Below are 20,238 nucleotides of genomic sequence, written 5' to 3'. Positions count from 1 at the left end.
TCACACCTGAGTGCATTTACTTACTGTTTACTCAAACCTGCTCTTTTAACACAGCATTTTATTAACGTACGCATTTAAAAACACTTATTAGCTTTTCACTGTGTTCATGGCATCATGAAGAATCTAGTGACATGGTTCCACCCTGGGGAATGTGTACCTTAGTGCGATATCACAACAGAATTCAATAATCTACCAATTTCTGACAATTAAAAGTCAATTTCTACCTTCTGAAAATAAAATGACACAACTCATTCTCTTTCTGAAAAACCATTTAATTAGTATCAATAACGTTTTCAAATGAGATAGACAATTAATTGTTTCACACATGCATGTTAAATTCCCTCCTTTTCTGTTACTTTCCAACACGAGAGTAATAGCTATTGCAATATTCATTTGTGAGTAATGAGAGTAATAAATTGCATCATGCTTCTTTTCTGGCAGTAAGAAATGTTTCAATCTGCTTTCTTTCTAACAGAAGAAGAAACGATAACATTTTAAAGGACCAGAAAGGAAAGAAAAGAATCCTAGACATTCAGAAGAACAGATCTGACTTGATTCCTCACACATTGATCTAGAGCTCCCATTGACCTGGGTAGAGTAGAAACGACAGAATTGGAAGACCTTTGACTCGGTTTGTCCACGTGGATAAATGGTCTCCGGTCAAGAGATTGCAAATCCTATGCAAGAAGCAGATGTTTACCTGGCTTATTGCTCTTTACGTTGTTTCAGCCTTGTACATTTAGCTCAATAAGTCTCAGGTGGGATGGTGTTTGGACAGAAATCTGTCTGCATGGCCTTGTTCTGCCACTTCCCTGTTACCCACAATGAAAATTCAATAATCTCTGATGCTATCCTGACAGTCTAAGAGGGAAGAGAACATTTGGAGATCTTCTGGCTTATATGAATTTTCCAGAGAGAGAGAAGGAGAGAGACAGAGACAGAGAGAGAAGAGGGGAGGGCTGGAGATATGAAACAACTGGAAAGATTAACAGATATTACCAATCTTCAGAGACCTCAAAGTACCCCAACAAGAACACTTCTGACATTTCTTTTTTTAGTCATTATTGGAGTTATAGTTACCTTGTGGCTACTTTTTCCTCTCAACATCTGTCCGCATCTTCACAAATACCACCAAAATACTGCAACGAGCCCTCCAGTTACTGCAGCCTCCAGCCCAGCATCTCTGTATACCACTGCCTTCACTGGCTGAAGCTGTACCACGCAGAGCCAGGGCAGCTGCAGTTCAGAGGCAGCCAGCTAGACCAGTTGTTTTGTGCAGCGTATTTTCTTCCCTTTTCCAGCATTAAAAATAACTTCCCTTGTAGCTAGAGTTTTCCTGCCTGGCCCATAGTCAGGACAAATCTCTCTCACCTGCCAGTCCCACAGCCGCTCAGACCCAACCAAGTAAACACAGAGACTTATATTGGTTACAAACTGTATGGCCGTGGCAGGCTTCTTGCTAACTGTTCTTACAACTTAAATTAATCCATTTCCATAAATCTATACCTTGCCACATGGCTCGTGGCTTACCAGCATCTTCACATGCTGTTTCTCATCATGGCGGCTGGCAGTGTCTCTCTGACTCAGCCTTCCACTTCCCAGCTTTATTCTTCTCCTTGTCCCGCCTACACTTCCTGCCTAGCCAATGGCCAATCAGTGTTTTAATTATTGACTAATCAGAAACACATTTGACATACAGAACATCCCACAGCATTCCCTGAGTTTCAATCCCCCAGGAGCAAAGCTCCCATGAAAACGAAGTAATTATTGTAATAAATATACATTAAATATATAGGCAAAACATATCAGAATCAATTTATGCTTAACAGTGCATGTTTATTATTTACCTCTCGTGCTATTTATGGGCTAAGTCATTGAGAAAATAGCACATTTGAAAGGATGCTTTGCTAAGCAATAGCTGAGAGTGAGATGAGACCCTACAAACAACAGTGCTGGGTAGCTTTTATCAACTTGACACAAAACCTAGGCATAACTGTGAAGAGGAACTCTCACTTGAACTTCCTTCTTCAAATTGTCCTGTGAGCACGTCTGTGGGGGGGGATATCCTTGCTGGCTAATTGATGTACGAGGGTCCAGCCTACTGCGGGTGGTGCCATCCCTGGGTAGATGGGTGTGGTTTCTACGAGAAAGGTGTCTGAGTAAGCCTGGGGGAGCAAGCCCGTGAGCTGAGCTGCCTCTCTGGTCTCTACTTCAATTGCAGGTTCTTGCCTTGAATCTCTGTGTTGACTTTCCTAGGTGATGTAACCAGCCAGCCAACTAAACCGTTTCCTTACCAAGTAGCTTTTGGTGTTTACCACAGCAACAGAAAGCAAACTGGGACAGCCAAGCAGAAGGATGCCTCACTAAATAGAAGGCAAAAGTTTTGTGGGAAAACCGAGGTCTATGTTTGCTCTTTGTTTATTTCAGTTCTTTTTACCTAATTGCTAAAATGCTGATACCTTTATTGGCTTCCCCTTGGCTTTCATGAAGTGTTCACCAAAAACAATGGAGTAGTTTCCACAATAATTTGTTTATAGTTTGGGTCTTCCTCTCTTAATTATGAGCAAATTCATGAACTATGAAAATGAATGAGAACTACAATATTTATCCTTCCTTTAAATCATAATCAGCTATGATCTAAACCAGCTGCAAATGACTGTGCTACTGTAGGTTTGGTTTTTCTAGAAATATAGGTTACTGTGATTTTTGTAAAATACATTATTGAAGTATTCTTTACAAAATGAAGAAATTCTCTTAAAATTAAAAAAAAATTAGGCATGGAGGCTTCTAGTTAACTAGTAATTCATGTTTTGATAATACTTACAAACATAACCAATACATATGAATTTTGTGACATGTCACCTTGACCCATAGGTTCTAAAGGAGTAGTCATAGGATGTCAATTCATATAAAGTTACTTAGTCTCATGTGCACCAATTATAGCCCATGGTCTAAGGCTAAAAGAATGTGGAACATGAAAAGCAGTGTAGTAGAGAAACTGCATGTGCAAAACTCTACAGTACAATATGTGTGATAAGCAACAAGGAAATTATAGCTCCTTCACGGGTTGTACTCCTACAACTATGCCCTGCTGAACCTTATTTCTTCTAAGACTGTTTTTGTAAGGTAGAATAAGAGAGGCAATGTATTCTAGATGAATGAGGATATTGCTAAGAAATGTGACCATGAAATTGTAGTGGCCTTGGTGTATGAAGTAAACACATCCATAAAGAATACATGTAAGTTAATCTAAAACAAACTACTATTGACTTTTATTTAAGAAATGATTTACAAATCCTTTCTTCTGTTTCTACGAGTACTGTGTTCAAACTCTGTATTGAAAAGGGTGAATGATATTTCTATTCTCTATAATGTTATTTTTTTCCTTTGAAGCTCCTTAGTTGGTTTTCTCATACTAATTGTGAGCTATATATGTAAATGTAATTAAAAGCCTTCTGAAAAGTATATTTAAAATATTTGTTAAACAGTTGAAATTAATTTAACATGTTTCATCTGTTTTTGTTGTAGTACCATGCTATTTATATTACTATAGCTTTGTAATATACCTTGATCTCAGGTATGGTGATTATCTCCAGCAGTGTTTTATTGTTCAGAACAGTTTGGACTTGCCTGGATACTTTGTGTTTTCATGTGAAATTTGAGATGATCTTTTTTCAATTTCATTAGAATTTTTAGGAGGATCAGTAGATTGCCTTTGGTAGGACAGCCATTTGTTTTTACAATATTAATCCTACCAATCCATAATCAAGGGAGGACTTTCATCTTCTAGTACTTTCCTCAATTTCTTTCTTCAGTGTCTCAAGATTTTCATAGTATAAACCTTTCACTTGCTTGGTTTGATTCTTCTAATATTTTATTGAGGCTAATGTGAATTGAATTGCTTTCATGACTTTGTGCTCAATATGTTTTTTGCTATTGTATAGGAAGCTATTTGATTTGTGTGAATTGATTTTGTATCCTGTTACTTTGATGCAGGGGATTATCAACTTCATACGTGTTTAAACTGGAATACCCATCGGAGGTAGGAAATGAGTAAGGAACTATAGGGTGGGAGCTTCAGTGGAATGGAATAGAATGCAGGTAAAGGGGAATAGGGAAATAATGGAACAGAAGAGTTTAAATGAAGTAGGGGATGGGAGGGCAGAATAAAGGAGGAAGTATGGAGAGGTATAAACAACACTAAGGACCATTTGAAAGTGTTATATGAAAATCTACTACTGTAGAAGCTTCATAAAATGTATACATATGTATTTATAAAAGGAATTCAAATAGAGTTATCCTGTAGCAGGGGACAATACCTCTCCTGAACACCATAGGATATCAAATAAGACCTCCAGTGCCAGGTATGGCTTACCTTTTCTTGAGTATTGGTCAATGGGAGCAATAGCCTCCACAAACACTACAGGCTACTGCAATTACCCTAGATTTCCATCCATAACTTGACCACAAGACCATCTTGTAGAAGATATCACAGACTTGAACCATAGCACATGGAAAAACCAAGCCAATACCATCCTGGAATCTTCATTTCTACTGTCTAGCTTCATGGTTCTAGAAAGTGTTCTGCATGGTGCTGAGGGACAATAATTTATAGTCTTACTCAGATGTGAACCCTGCAAGTTACAATTACAAGCAGCTTGGAAAGATAAATATATTTGCTGTGTATATCTCTCTGTATGCTGTGAATGTGCTGCTCTGATTGGTTAATAAATAAAATGCTGATTGGCCAGTAGCCAGGCAGGAAGTGTAGGCAGGATAAACAGAGAGGAGAATTCTGGGAACAGGAAGGCTGAGTCAGGAGTCACCAGCCAGACACAGAGGAAGCAAGATGTAAAGGCAGAACTGGGAAAAGGTACCAAGCCACATGGCTAAACATAAATAAGAATTATGGGTTAGTTTAAATGTAAGAGCTAGTCAGTGGTAGGCCTGAGCTAATTGCCAAACAGTTTTAATTAATATAAGCCTTTGTGTATTTATTTGGGTCTGAGCAGCTGTGGGCCAGGAGGGACTGGAGAAAACTCCAGCTACAGGTATTAATGCAATACTGTCATAAACATTATATGAGTGATCAACCACTTTCTTGTTCCATTTAATGCCTGCTATGCAAGAAGGAACTCCTGTCTGGTATTGCTAACTAGGTCAAAAATTCATGGTTGGTGTTGTGGTTTGAATGAGAACAGCCCCCACAGTTCACATATTTGAATGCTTGATCTCACAGCTGTGAGATCATAAATATAAAAATGAGGTCAGTAAGTAATACCTCATTGTGCATGCATTGTACATGTTTCCATGCAGGCTTGGATGATTAAAAAAAAGTCAGAATTAACCCGCTTTTTCCCTTTACTTTCTATTTCATCAGATACTGAGAAATAAGAAATTTATATACAGAAGAATACTTTATAGTAATCATTCCATAAAATTTAGGGTGGGGGAATAAGAGATTGAGTGCATTGTGGTGGGATTGAAGGGCTTTGCACATCAGACTACTCATGGAGACACCAGAGAGAGTGATATAGAAATGGAGAAATGGAGAGAGAAGGGAGGGACATGACAAACCTGAAATGACAGGACTGTATTAACTAATCACAAAGGCATCTAAGATATAGACCAACAGATGCAGCTAAGGTATGGAAAAATAGAAGACTGATGTTCTTTTAAAAGTCAGACAAAACTAGAATAGGAAACATGATTGTTGGAAACAAATTAGGGAGTCTGGGATTATTTTGATCATTTTTGGAGTTTTGATTTTCCAGAAACTAAGGTTATATTAGATTTTGTTAAATTTATTTATCTTTTTAAATTTTAATTGAAAAAAAGTACAATGTTCCAATCACACTTTTCCCCTTTCCCAGCTCTTCCCTGATCCTTCACACCCACCCAATCCATACCCTTTCTCTCGCTCTTAGAAAAACAAACAAGAAACACACATACCACAAAAATGAAAGTCAAAATATACAAATAAAAGACCAATAAGACAAAAAATGCCTGCTAGCTAGCAATAAGCTGAACCATAGACCAAACAGTTTGTAATTAATATTAAACCTCTGAGTGATTATTTTAAAAGTAGCCGGGGGACTGCGGGACGGGGCAGAACAGAGAAAAGTGTCCAATTACAAGATATCTCATTGGCTCATCCACACTCAAAAACATTTGAGCAAGACAATTTTCTACTTTTCTTCAAATTTCACTGCTAACATTGTCTTATCTGTCAGTTCACACAGTGAAATTACTTCTATTGCAAACACTCTTTTTCTTTATCTGCTCCATTTTCAGCCATGAGTTCTTTTGTGATATTGTGTGTAGTAAATCTCTTCAAAAGAGATTTCTACACTTGCAGCCTCTGGCCTTCTTTCTAACATGTTCTCTGAAGTACTCATTCAAACCTTTATCTATACTATGCTATAAATGTGCTTTTATAAGGCTAATGATAATATTCCTACTATTAACTCCAGTGACTCCTAATGATTCTCCTCTTATCTATTGACAACATTTCTATTGTGTCATACACTTTCTTTGCTAGGCTTTTGGCATATCATATTTGGAGATTTTTGCTGATAAGAACTCATCTTTCTATTTCAGACTGATTCAGATTTTAAACCCTAGTCACTTTCTCTATTCATTCACTTCCTGGATGATCTTCCTATGTTTAAGTTCTTGAAATATATGTATGTTTACTGCTCCAAAATATATCTCAAGTTCAAGCTTTTCTTTTGAATTATATACTTGTATGCGATTTCACCAGGTTTAAAAACAGCTTCTTAATTTTCTTCACTGACTTATGGTGACCCATCCCTGTTAGGTGAAATCCTACATTCCTTCTTAGCTATATATCTTATGTGTGAATCATTTGGTTTTACTTCCAATCAACACCCAACTCTTACCATCCCCTTTCCTATACAGCATGAAAACATCATACTTGGATTATTATATTAGCCTCATAAGTGTGTTTGTTATCTTTATTCATGCTTCTACTACTTATTCTCAAGGCAAAAAGCAAACTTATTCACTGAAACTGAAATTCAGTCTTGATTGTTTTATACAACTTGAAGTGAGCCAGAAAGGTCTTATATTACCTTGTCGCTTAGCCATATTTTTGTTGTTGTTTTGATTTTGGTTTTTTGAGATAGGGTTTCTCTATGTGGTATAACTGTCCTGGAACTTGCTCTTAATCACATCATCTAACTCTGGTCTTCTAACTCCATTTCACTTGCTCTGGCATCTTTGTTATGGCTTAAACCTCCTTGGGATTCTTCCACTTTGGACATCTGTTCTAAGTGACCCCTCGGTCTAGAAGGCTGTTAAGATATTTGCAGGTGAACTGCCTCACATCAGTGATGGTTTTATCCAAGTACCATCATCTAAACATGGTCTATCCTAACCACAGTGTTTAATACTCAGATACAATCTTACTTCAGGGTTTACCTTTCCCTTCTTGTCTTACATTTTTCTTCTTTTTTTTTTATGCTCGATCATTTTCTAAAATACTGTATACCTATCTTAACAATTATATCTATTGCATAGGTCTGTCTCCTCTTCAAGAATATAACCAAAAATATTTGGCTTTATTTTCATATTCATTTTATTTTAAACCCTTTAAGCATCAAAAGTGTCAGTTTCATAGGTAGGCCCTCTATAAACATAATCTATAGAGAATAATATAAAATTATTATGGGATATATAAGTCACTATGCACAGCTTAAAATATAATGCGTAAAGCATACCTAAATGTTTTTCAATGTATATATAAATCCAAAGATGTATATCAAACATATTAGTGTAAATATGTACATAAATAAAATTAGACATAGTCCAGAAAGTGTTGAATTAAATGCATTTGTGACTAACTTAATTTATAGACTATGGGTCTAAAGAGAGAGGTGAAGGAAGCAAAATGAGTGTAGCTCATTTAAGAAAATGGTGATGGGTTCAATATGGCTTTTCCTTGAAGTAGAATTGGTCCCAATGTATTCACTTAAGAAGCAGCAAGAGAAGGGAAACATATAAGAAAGGAAGAAGTCAGAGTCCTATTGCAGATGATATGATTCTACGTATAAAACTCTAGAGGAGCTATCAAAAATTCTTAGGGCTGATAAACACTTTCAGCAAAGTAGCAGGTTATAAAATGGACACACAAGAATTGATAGTCTTCCTATATACAAATAGCAAAGATGCTGAGAAAGAAACCAGAGACATTACCTCATTCTCAATTGCCTAAAACAACAAGCTAAAAAGAAAAACAAAAACATCTAAATTAAAAATGCACACAAAGTTGCCATGGAGATAGGATGTGAATGGGGATTGTTGGGAGAACTGGAAGTGAGGGTGAAGGGTTGAGATGATCACAATATATTGTATACATATATGAAAATTTCAAAGAATAAATAGCGACAGTAATAATTTAAAAGTCTTACTTCTGTAGAACCAAACATTACATGTTGAGTATGCTTATATAATAAGCAATAAAGTTATTTTTCAAGTTCTAGGGTTGGAGGCAGGTGATAAGAAGACATAAATTCACTTTCACATGATTTCCTAGGTTCTGTGTATAGATATTTCAACATGTAGGATTAGTTCTTGAGTTATAATTTATGGTATCATGAGTTATCATAATGTGTTTCAAAAGGCATTTCTATTCCCTTACTTCAGGCATGCCAGATCTGAAAACTTATGCCATCTAAATTATAGGTCACACTGGCTTGGTATAATACTCACAGATTGCATTTTATTTCCTTTAGATCACTGTAGCATCTGTTCTTGTTCATTTTGGATATTTATGTGATACCAACACATAGTAGATGTGATGGCTAGTCTTGGTTGTCAACTTGACTACATCTGGAATTAACTGAAACCCAAGCAGCTGGGTATAACTGTGAGGGATTTTTTGTCTTAATTAAATCTTTGAAGTGAGAACACCCACTTTTAATCCAGATATTTTGAAGTGGAAAGATCCACCTTTAATCTGGGCCACACCTTCTGTTGGAAGCTTATACAAAGGACATGGAAGAAGGAAGCTTGCTCTCTTTGCCTGTTTGGTGTCATCTTGCTAGTAAGTCCATTCCTTCACCAGCATTAGAGCCTACTTCTTTAGGATTCTGGCATATACTGAAGACCAGCTGAGACATCCAGCCTTGTGGATTGAAAAATTACTAAATTATTTGATCTTCTGTTGGTAGACAGCCATTGTTGGACTAGCTGGACTACAGCCCATAATCCATGCTAATAAATTCCCTTTATATACACAAATTCATTTTATAAGTTCTGTTCCTCTAGAGAACCCTGAATAATATAGTAGGCATTGCCCCTCATCAATATCTTAACTTCCTTGCTTATCTGCCTGGAGAAGTTATATTACCTGGCTGTGTATAACATTTTTTAAAAGCATATCCATTTTTGATTCATAAAGTCATTTAATCTTTTGAGACGAATCTTCTCTTGACTTTGTCCTCTATTGTGTGTGTTGTGTTTGAGAAACCTCTATTAACATTCACAGATTTATGGCCATTAGTACATCTAGTTCTGCTCTTAGGATTTATGCTTTTCCAGTTCATTGTCTTCAGCTGTTTTATCTTGTGGGTGGAAACAACTGTTTCTGGAAAAATATTTCTTTCTTTTAAACACCCTTCTTTCTGGAAAAATTATGATGAAAAGACTTAGGCTCTTTCAATTTTTTCCATCTCTTCTGAAACTGAAGTACTTAAGAGGATCTAGATATCTAGAGTTAATGACCTGAATTTTCCTATCTTGACAACATACTTCTCCAAGTTTTTGTTTCACATAGGGGGAAATATTTTAAAATAATAGTATTAAAAGTATAGAAAGAGACCTTAAAAATCTCCTGTCAGGATACTGCTGTGGGATGGTCTGTATGTCAAATCTGTTGCTCTGATTGGTCAATAAATAAAACACTGATTGGCCAGTGGCCAGGCAGGAAGTATAGGCGGGACTAACAGAGAGGAGAATTAAGGGAATAGGAAGGGAAAGGTAGACACTGCCAGCCGCCGCCATGACAAACAGCATGTGAAGACGCCGGTAAGCCACGAGCCATGTGGCAAGGTATAGATTTATAGAAATGGATTAATTTAAGATGTAAGAACTAGATAGCTAGAAGCCTGAGCCATTAGGCCAAACAGTTTAAGCAATATAAGTCTCTGTGTTTACTTGATTGGGTCCTAGCGGCTGTGGGACTGGTGAGTGACAGAGATTTGTCCTGACTGTGGGCCAGGCAGGAAAACTATAGCTACAGGATACAGAGATGACTCAGCAGATAAGACCACTGACAACTCTTCCAGAGGACCTGCGTTCAATTCCTAGCACCCACCTGGCAGCTCACAATTATGTAATTTTAATCCCAGTAATCCAGTGCCCTCTTCTGACCTCTATGAGAAGTAGGCATGCATGTGGCACACAGACGTACATGCAGGAGAAAAAATCATACACATAAAATAAATGTATTAACAAACAAAATGCAATCATGTGTTATAGGAATTACTGACTTTTACAGGTTGATTCAATTTATGATTTTTTAAATTTATGTGAAAGTGGTAAGAAATCAATACAATTTTTTAACAGTAAAATTCAGGCATCTCCCCCCCTCCTTGGGATAGTAATACAAGGTTTACACTCTGTTATGATAATGATCAAGGGCATATTTCAGCAGCTCCTTGTCAGCCACAGATAGTCTGTAATGTGCCATGTTACTACTTTTTGTTAGGCTAGGAAATGCAGTTTGAATATATAAAATTTAAATCATCAATCAAAAATCTGCTGTGCAATAGCTTAGGTAGTTATTTGGAGTTAGTATTATTTTTATACTGAGTACCAGAAGTTATTTCTTCAAAAGAAAGCAAAATATCAAATAAAATTATGTGACTGCATATATTCAAATAGTTAAGGAAATAGACCCATGGCCCTGGATTTCTTAATATTAATTTTATTATTTTCAAGTTGTTGGTTTATTTTCACTGACAAATTTCACAAAACAAAATGAAGGTATCAAAAATATTTATTTTATACACATTAAATCCCTGTCTTGAAAATTTTATTTTAATTTTTATTCACACTTTTAGTCCACTAATAGATTTTAAGTCAATTTTAAAAAGCATGTTATAGACAATAATATACTCTGGCTAGCTAATCAGGAGCAAGGGGTTCAGTCTGTGAATTCATGCTGCTATAGATTGAGATATTCCACCCATTTTTTTTATGAAAGAGCAAAAGGAGGTTTCATTAAATTTCAAAGGCCTGTCTTGTGTCCAGCCATCAATGTGCTATTATTACACTTAATGTCTCATTCCTCACAAGGGATTTTTTTTCTCTTTTTAAATCCCTTGTCACTTTCCAAATCATCATTTTCAGAATCTACCAATCAAAGGAAATTGTGATTCTTTGAGCCTCTCAGCTGTACTCTTTGTAACCATGGAAACCAGCCAAACTGTTACCACGGTTACCTTCCTGAAGCTATCATTGCATTCTCATTATCACTTTTTTCTAAGATTAATAAACCCATTGGTGTTTAAAAATAAATAATGCTGTATTTTTGTATAATTTATAGACTACAAGATGATTTTTTTATTCTCTACCATTTAAAATTAAACATAACTGTATGTGTGGCTCAATGTGGAGGAACAGGCACTCATGGGGTGACATTTTGAGCCATTGATCGTCTGATAAGAGAATTAATTAGACCTTGGTGCTGAGAATGGTTTCCTCTTAGTGAGCAATTTAGAACGTAAGGTTATTTGTCCTTTATTTTCTTTTCTGTCACACAACTTCATTCCACAGTATTATATGTCATCCTATTATAAATCTTTTACTGGTTTTCAATTTTTTTAAATTAATGAATGGCTAGGACACAGAGGACTTGCTTTGGGTAAACAATAGAAGGTGTATTTATAGAAATCACAAAATCATAAAAGTAACTGTACATTTTTCTATATTTTAAAATGTAGTCAAATAAAGTATACTTCATTAAATATTGAATAGATAATCTAATATAATTTAGTTAATACATAGGATTTAAGTAAATAAATGATGAATCAAATTAGGATCAAATTATAAAAATTCTCAGATATTTATAATACTTAGATATAAAAATTTTGTAACATCTTTGATCTTCTGATCAGGCATATATTCTCAAAATATCTTTATATATACCTGCTATCTATTAAAAAAAAGACAACGACCCAGGGATGGACTTAGTTTTGCAGTATTTGTATGGTTAGACATTGATTTCTTGAGCATATGGAACAAACCTCGAATCACTGTTTTTATTCTTCTTCAAATGGGAGTGACGTTTTTCACAGGAAAGAGAAGGCAGAGGTTTGTTTCTCCTAAATGAAGAGAAACAGAGGCACATATGATGACTTTTTGTGAGGGCTTTCTTCCCCATTGATTCCTCCCTTCAGATGGCCCACTTGCTCCCTTTGTCCTATGAAGGAGGCATGCATTAATGGACCAGATATTATGAATGTGAAGCATGGGCCATAGAAAGGGCACTTGGTGCCATGCGTGTGTGTACACCGAGAGCTACCTCCAGGAGTCAGGGAAAACTGGGGGTGCTTATTACAAAGCGGTTGCTTATAAACATGGAAGTGCTGGTCTTAAAAAGATTACCTCTCAGTCCAGAAGTCAGCATCCCAGCAGAGAGCATGTAAATTCCCATATGATCCAGAAGAGGTGACTGGCTTCCTGGAGGGGGTGAAGGGGGCAAGGGTCATGGCAGACAGTATCCTGTATCCCACTGTCCTCCACTCCTAGTTCCTCTAAATTGATGTAAGGAGTCCCAGAACATGGAGTAAAGGAGATAACTCATCTGGCACAGAGCTGGATAGGGGCAGGTAAGTTTCAGGGACAAGAGACAACATTTTTCTTTTTTCACTTTTTGTACGGTGTGTGTGTGTGTGTGTGTGTGTGTGTGTGTGTGTGTGTGTGTGTGTCCACATGTAGGTAGGCACTTGTGTGTGCACACTTTTATGTGTGTAAATGTGGGTAAGAGCATGCCAGCACATGAAATCAGAGGATGATTTCAACGACTTCGATGTTGGTCTCCTGGCGTCAGTCCTCACCTTCCACCTTTCTTGAGCCAGTCTTGTGTCCTGGCGCTTCTGCGGGTTCTTCTGTTTCTGTGTCTCCTCTCACTGTAGCACTGGGGTGACAGATGTTTGCTCTGCACAGGACCACACAGGCATCCCCATAGGGTCTGATGACTCAAACTCAGGTCCCCATGCTTGCCTGCCAAGTATTTTATACACTGAGCTACCTCCCCACGCCCTGGAAAACTCTTTTCTGATTTTATTAGAACTAGACATTTTCAGTGCTCAGAAAGGCTATTGTAATTAATGTACAAATCTGCCTCACCTTATTCATGACATCACTGGGCACTGCACAGCCTGAAAGGTCCTGCCTCAAGGGAGACCTGGATTCTGAACAAGGAAACTGCCTGGATGCATGCATGGTATCTCTTAGTGAGATGCTATGTTGAAGAGCAAAGTGAAGATTCTGTGAACTTTAACCCCGTTCTTTGGAAGTACATTGATACAATTCAGCAGATGGGAACTGACCCCAAACTGAGCTGCGGGTTTCCTCCAACTCCGTGAATTATTTAATCTTTTTTTAAAAGCTCCAATTTGGGATTTGTATATGCCTGGCTGGGAATGTACAGCAGACATAGTCTTGCAGCAAGACTAAGGCTTTTAAATAATTATTATTATTTTTTCTGTGAAACAAGCTTGGAAGTAGCTGTCAGGTGTTGTGTTTGGATAAGGAAATGGAAAGGGAGAACATTAACAGGCTTGAATATTTTGCATCAGATTTTGCCTCATTAAGATAAAAGATTAGAAGCCGGGCGACTGTGGCATATACTTTTAATCCCAGCACTCGGGAGGCAGAGCCAGGCAGATCTCTGTGAGTTTGAGGCCAGCCTGTTCTACAGAGCGAGATCCAAGACAGACACCAAAACTACACAGAGAAACCTTGTCTCGAAAAACCAAAAACTATTAAATAAATAAATAAATAAATAAATAAAATAAGACAGAGACTATATTTATTTATCTTCATCTAGCTAATCATAGCAAAATAAGGTAAATGTCCCTCTCTTTTATTGATAATACGTATTATTTTCCACAAAATTTGATATCAACCATGTCTGTTGATGGTTACTCAATAGAAAGTAGGCCATAACATAACACAAGTTAGGAGAGGAAAGAAAACATGATCAAGACTCAGTATATGGGTTTCCAAATGTGTCCTATTAAATCCTCATTTTCCAAGAAAAATCTCTGAGCTCTGTGGGCACTAGCAACAGAGCAAGAGCAAAGGTCCTAGTAGGGCTCAGCAGCCAAAACTGGAGACTCTGTGTTTTTCAGATAGTTGTGGTTGATATCATTGGCTTTACATGTGTTCTTAAGACAAGTGCCCAGAAAGACAAAGTCATATGCTCCATTTCTCAGTATTCATTCAGAATTTCTCCAAAAGTGTCAATGGCACAAAGCTTTCTGATCTTAGAGTTAGGTAGACATGACAAAGCAATCAATTTGTTCCTTACAGAAGACCTAGAGTTGTCCATTAATATGTTTACAGCCAGGAAGTTGAGCACATAGGTGACCAGACACAAGCTACTCTTTCAGAGAGCAGAAGGGAGAAACAGTAGCTTGTGAGCTCCTAGGCCAAAGATTATTTTCATAGTACTTCTTGAGGTTTGCCATTTCTGTCTTCTGAACACGCTTGTTGGCTGCTCTATTATGCTTACTGACAGACCAGCATTGAGGAATTTATAGACAATTGTAATCTCCGTGAACGAATACTACATCTGAAAGCAGATGCTGTGTCTACAAGCAATCTGTGATTCTGCAAGAGCATGACAATGAGAAACCTGACTATTCATTTCCGTGAAAAGGCCGGGTCACTCTGCCACCCAAACCTTGAAAGAGGGAGGGCAATACAAGACAGAACAGCTCTGGCTTTTCTTTGTAACTGAAGTGTGGTTATGAAAGTAGGTCCTAATGCATCTGATAGAGCCCACCATAATCCCTAGTCTGCTGGTTTGAGGAGAGAAAAAATTACTATACTTAAGACTTCTTAGTTTTAAAAATTGTTCTACATAACAAATACATGGGTTTTTATACAGGGTTTCCTCTGTAGCTTTAATGTACTTTTAGTTACATGAATTAGTGGACAAAAGAATGTATAGAAGGAAACCAATGACTTAAGTAGGAACAAACAAATAATAGTAAGGAAGAAAAAGTGAATGAATACTGAAGTAGAATTTGGCTGCGAGTGTTTCTAGGTAAGAATTTGAAATGGGGGGTTATATATGACCAGTGTTTAATTTTTTTCCTTCTTGTATTAGTTTTCTGTCCAAGAAAGATTTTTAAAATGGCTCACTAGCTCCCCCAATATGCTTCTCAGGAAGGTAGTTTAAGTAAAAATCAACAAATGACGGCGGCTGGGGGATCGAAAAGGGCGCTTTGATTTATCTCTTCACCTTCGAACGTCTTTAACGGACCATTTGATGAACGGAGCTGGGAGGAGAGTCTACAAAGAGCATGTAGTAATCCATTGTAATGTTTAATTGACTTCCCCTTCTTGAGAGGAAGTTCTTAAATCTACGTGAAACGCTTTGTGCAGGAATTTTAGTATCACTTGAAAGAAAACGTGAAGCACGGTCTCTCTCCTCTGTGTCCCTGTCAGTGGCAATGCCAACCCCTTTGTCTCCTTCATTTCAAAAGCAGCTTCCTAAAATATATGTCAATATTTGCCTTTTCTGCTTCCTATCCCCACCTGCCACCCATTCACTCAGTAGAGAAGTGACCTCAGGCTTCCACTCAGCAATTCAGAGGCCTCTCCTTCTCACTTGGCTGTTTCCAAGGTAACAGGACCCTCTGGTTGCCAAAACCGAATGTGCTTTGAAATCCTGATTCATGAGGCCTCTCCCCGCCCTTGACTGTTGACAAGTCCTTTGTTTTCAAACAGTTTCTTTCTCTGGCAGATTTGACATTGTTTTTTTCTGGTTTGCTTTTCTTGTCTTCTAATTGTGATGTTACTCGTGCTACATCTTTGATGTTCTTTTTAATTCCATCAGTAAATATCCTCTCCCTGAAGAACCTAATCTACATGCTGGCTTTAATTTTGATCTGCCTCCAAATCGTAATATGAATTCATAACCCTTGTTTTGAGATTTGTATAAAATGTTTATTAAAATGAATAATTATCCATATCAATCATTAATAGTTTATACATTTCAAGCATAGAAAACACTCCCTCAGTGTACATTAACATCACCAACAGCAGCAACAATTTCTCAATAAATTGTGTTTTCAAGTAATCTGAATCTCTGTTTTGTGCCTGTCTGAGGTTCAGTTGTGAATCTGGTCAGTGTTTAGGCTTTAAGGCAATACACTCATGGGCATCTAGGAACTGCTTAGAGAGCCTCAGTTCTCACAGAGAACCCCATTTCGTGTGTGTGGATGTGTGGATGTAAGGTCTGTAGTGTGTGTGTGGAATGGTGTGTGTGTGTGTGGTGTGTGTACTTGAGTGTGTGTGGTATGTATATGTGTGTATGTGGCATGTGTGGTATATGTATGTATATGTGTGTGGAATATGAAGTATGTGTGTGTCTGTAGTATGTGAATGGTGTATGTGTATATGTATGTGATGTGTGGTATGTTTGTGAGTGTGTATGGTGTGTCTGTATGTGTGTATATGTGTAGTGAGTGGTATGGGTGTGTGTGTGATATATGGTATGTATGTGTGTGTGTGGTGTAGTGTATATATATGGTATGTGTGTATAGGTGTGTGATGTATGTGTGTGTGGTGTGGGTTTTACATGTACTGTGTGTGTGGTATGTGGGGTGTGTGTGCGTGTCATGGGTGTGTGGTATGCATAATATGTTTGTGTGGGTGCTTGTGTATATATGTGTGTGGTGTGTGGCGTGGTGTGTATGTGTATGTGTGGAGGTGTGTGGGCTTGGTGTGCTATACACCATTTCTTTCAGGATATGAAAGAAGTGATGTGGAGTTCATTGAAGGCCAGAAATTCTTACCATGTATACTTTTACTAGGTTTAGTATAATAATAAAACATTTGTCTGATAATATTACCCTATGTAGGTATGACAGTTAAGTTACTGATCATATTTAATATAATTTTTTTGTGCCAAGATAGTTTTGTGTCTCGGTATTTTTTGTAAGATAAATTTAAGGCAGAAGCCTGTAGTTTTTAATCAGACTTCCTGAAGGGCCTGTCTGCTAAAAATGTTGAGAACTATCAAGTCAGTTCTCCTTGCTCTGCATTACATTATATAATATGAATTAAAAAGAAAAAAATGACTTAAGATATCTCAAGTGAAAAGGAAAAATTTGCTTCTGAAATTCACATTGCACAGAAAGGCAAGTTTCCCAGCACTGACCTTCCAGGGCATTTCTATTTGTGTTTGAATAGACTTTTCCAGCTTTGGAGGACAGCTATGGCCCATGACAATGCAGCCCACAACGTGTGTTTGATATTGCTAATTAGGGTGCAAATTGTGGTGGTATTTCTGGTGACCTGGACATGTGCTCAATAGATGCGGAAATGAGCACCTAACTCTTTTCACAGAGGCCAGGAAACATCTGCCAGATGGCTACAGCTTTCAGCAACGATTAAACTGGATCACAGTTGAACAAATGGCTTACATACATAATTTCTGAAAACACATTCAGAATTCTCTGCCATACCCACGGAGATTAATCTTAACGAAAAACTACACTAATCCGCCTCATGCGTTGGAACTGGTCTAAAATGGGAAATTCCTTCTCACTGTTAAGAAATGGCTTTATCTATTTCACACAATGCTGACAAAACATCTGGGAAATTTATTGATATAAGGCGGTCTGGTAGGACACCAAATTAATTTCAATTCCCGGAGGTATCTTATTTTAATTAAGAAATCTATGCTTCTGTTCTATTAATTAGTATGCTGAAAGAGTAAGCAAGAGATGAGTTTATTTCTAACAAAGCATTTATCTTCTACAATATAAAAAAGAGCATTAACAGTTCCAATCAAATTTTCTTTATACATTTAATAACAGTCTTGAAATTCTAAACAGAAATGCAGTGTAAGCACTGTCGTTTTAATGAAAAGCTTAATTCTGAGTGTGCTGTATTCCAAATGCTTCATTATTAGGGTACTGTACATCTAATGTTGAATTTTTAAAGATTATTAATGAGCAGAAGTTCTCTTACTATGTTACATTTATAAACTTTCTGTTGGTCATAAATCTCATATTTATTCCACATCTCTATTTTTCCTCTGACAGCTGTGAGACATGTATATATGCATGCACACATGCATACAATAAACAAATATGATAAATGGTGTTTAAAATATTTTAAGCAACAACATAATTAGCAGACTAGATTAACTATGAATCTGATATATTGAAAGTACTATAATAGTGGAAAATGTCAAGCAATTTCAAATAATGTTATCTTGTGTCTAGCCACAAAAGATACTCAGGTGGGTTGAGGTTAGAGGAGCTGGCCTTTGAAAACTTAACTAGCATCACTCTGAAACTCCCCATATGAATTTTGCGATTGCCTATTTGCTGCCAGCATGCTTATGATTAAAAGCACTGTAGAACTATCCTTAAACAAAACACTGTTAGACAGTTGATATCAAAGTAAAAATATTGCAAGTTTGTAAATGGCTACTTGCTTTGAGTCTACCATATGGATGATCTGTACTGTTACCTGCTTATAGACAAGAAGCAGAGAGTTAGTATTTTAGTTTTTTATGAGTCTATTTGCAATAAAAACTCTAAAAGGGAAAGTTCTAGGTGCTGTAGATTTCATTCATTAGTAAACCACTGAGCTATCATATAGAAGACCCTGAGTTCAAACGCAACACCACACACAAATGCTACACACACACACACACACACACACACACACACACACACACACGCACGCGCACGCGCACGCGCACGCGCACGCGCACACGCACACGCACACGCACACACACACCCCTCTAAACAAAAGCAACCAATTATTCTGCCAAGAAAATGTTCACATATGTTAGAAAGACATGGGAGATTGTTTTCCAATAGTCAATCAACCATGTATCCTGTTGTTAAACAAGGATTTCCAGACACAGAACAGCACACACAACTTGGGAATGGGAGATGCTGTTTATGGGTCCATATAGAGCCTTGAACTCTGTCTTGTGACCACTTCTTAATTGGGCCTTCGATGATGAGTGTAGAGATATTGATAAAGACATTTGCTGCTGTCCTTTGCTTAGCTTGTCCCCTTCCTAGGATTCATAATTTTTGGTGGCTACTAAAATTTATTTAAAAATATGCATACTTTCTCCCCACAAAAACTGTGACTTGACTGCACACTTGTTTGTGTTTAAATTCCTTCCATTCTTGTCCCCTGACCAGAGGAAAGGCTGTTATTTTTTCCTTCTAGGTACTTCTACACAAGTAGATGAACTTGTTCCACTGTGGAGAATACAGTTCTTTTCAAGGCCACTGATGAATGGGCCAGCAATGTAGTCACTCATTGCCGTCAGTTTACACTGAAATCCTGGACTGCTCATTTATCAGCTAAATTCTTGTTTTATCTTCTCTGCCAGAGGGTCATAGAGATGCACTTTGTACAGCTAGAGTACATTCATGGACATATGCACAGGCATTGTGCACAACAGAACTCATCATAGGGACTATTGGCCAGTAGTGGAAAGATGATATGGCCTTCGTTAATCTTGGAGGATAAGAGAATGCCATAGGTGTCAGGCAAGATGTATGGAACTTGAGCTGTCTCAGATCTGGTTGTTTTTCCATGTGCTATAGTAGTACTTTCTCCTTCAAAATGGAAATTTTAGATAAAACTATCAGAATTTATACTCCTCAGTCTGGATATGCTGTTTGTTGTTTCGTTTTGTTGTTGTTGCTGTTGTTGTTTTCGAGACAGGCTTTCTCTGTGTAGCTTTGCACCTTTCCTGAAACTGGCTTTGTAGTCCAGGCTGGCCTTGAACTCACAGAGATCTGCCTGCCTCTGCCTCCCAAGTGCTGGGATTAAAGGTGTGTGCCACCACCACCCCTGGATATACTTTTTAATTTGAGCTCTTGCTATCTGTCAAATGAAGATGACACAGGATCTCAAGAGAAAAGCTAACAAGGGAAATAGTAACTACTAGATATTACTAGTCATGTCTTCATATCTTCAAACTGGTATTAA

The 20,238-nt window shown here is 37.3% G+C and overlaps 1 protein-coding gene across 1 annotated transcript in view; it reads right to left on the bottom strand.

Annotated features, from left to right (window-relative positions):
* Positions 1-3,200, bottom strand: part of Plscr5 (phospholipid scramblase family member 5) — a 32,841-nt gene extending 29,641 nt beyond the window's left edge. Inside the window, exon 1 of the mRNA XM_052716798.1 lies at positions 1,081-3,200. The gene's annotated coding sequence lies outside the window, so the exon portion shown is untranslated. The remainder of the gene's footprint in view (positions 1-1,080) is intronic.
* Positions 3,201-20,238: the final 17,038 nt, after the last annotated feature.

The sequence above is a fragment of the Peromyscus californicus genome, unplaced genomic scaffold, assembly GCF_007827085.1.
Source record: "Peromyscus californicus insignis strain IS unplaced genomic scaffold, ASM782708v3 Scaffold_11__1_contigs__length_118956290, whole genome shotgun sequence".
Taxonomy (NCBI): domain Eukaryota; kingdom Metazoa; phylum Chordata; class Mammalia; order Rodentia; family Cricetidae; genus Peromyscus; species Peromyscus californicus.
This window is presented reverse-complemented; position numbering and strand designations above follow the sequence as displayed.